Source organism: Austrofundulus limnaeus, unplaced genomic scaffold, assembly GCF_001266775.1.
Source record: "Austrofundulus limnaeus strain Quisiro unplaced genomic scaffold, Austrofundulus_limnaeus-1.0 Scaffold2089, whole genome shotgun sequence".
NCBI classification, from domain to species: Eukaryota; Metazoa; Chordata; class Actinopteri; order Cyprinodontiformes; family Rivulidae; genus Austrofundulus; species Austrofundulus limnaeus.
Genome location: NW_013954491.1, coordinates 1,899 through 2,603, shown reverse-complemented (window position 1 = coordinate 2,603; position 705 = coordinate 1,899).

The following is a 705-nucleotide window of genomic DNA, read 5'->3' as shown; positions in this document are numbered from 1 at the left end:
TCAAATTTTTATTTATTTAATTTTTGTGAATTTTGAAAAGTTCGATAAAAATTCACTCTAAACTGGATGGAAACACGATTAGTGTCTCCATATTCATTAGTTCGTGTCAAATCACTGAGCTCTACTCCACATCAGTGAAAGTGTTCAAGCTTGGCTAAGAAGCTACAGGATGTTTTTTAAAAACAAACCTTATCAGGAATGTTTGGTTGTCTTGAAAGGATCAAACTTCCTGCCTTGTTGTTTTGTCTTCATGTGATCGTCTTTAGACCACAAATAAAGCAGAATGTTTGAGTTGTAGAAGCGTTCATCATGTCTGTGCACGTTCAGCAGGCTCACATAGACAAACACTGAGGCAGACTCGCTGCGTGTGCAAGACCTGAAAACTGGAAGAAGAAAAAAACTGGGGCAATAAAAGTCTGGAAGGCTTTAAGCTACAATTTTTTGCATAATCAGAGAATCTGAGCGAGGCAGAGGGGGAAGACTGTGAGGATGCTGTAATTAAATTAGCACATAAAGAAAACGAGGAGGAGACCAGTTGAAAACATGTAACGGCCCCTCAGAACCGAACAGAACCGAAGCAGACGGGAAGAACGGCGCTGATTAAAGTCGATTACAGCGAGACTTCACTCCTGTTTCCCTTTGAAGAGTCCGCACACACACACACACACACACACACACACACACACACACACACACACACACACA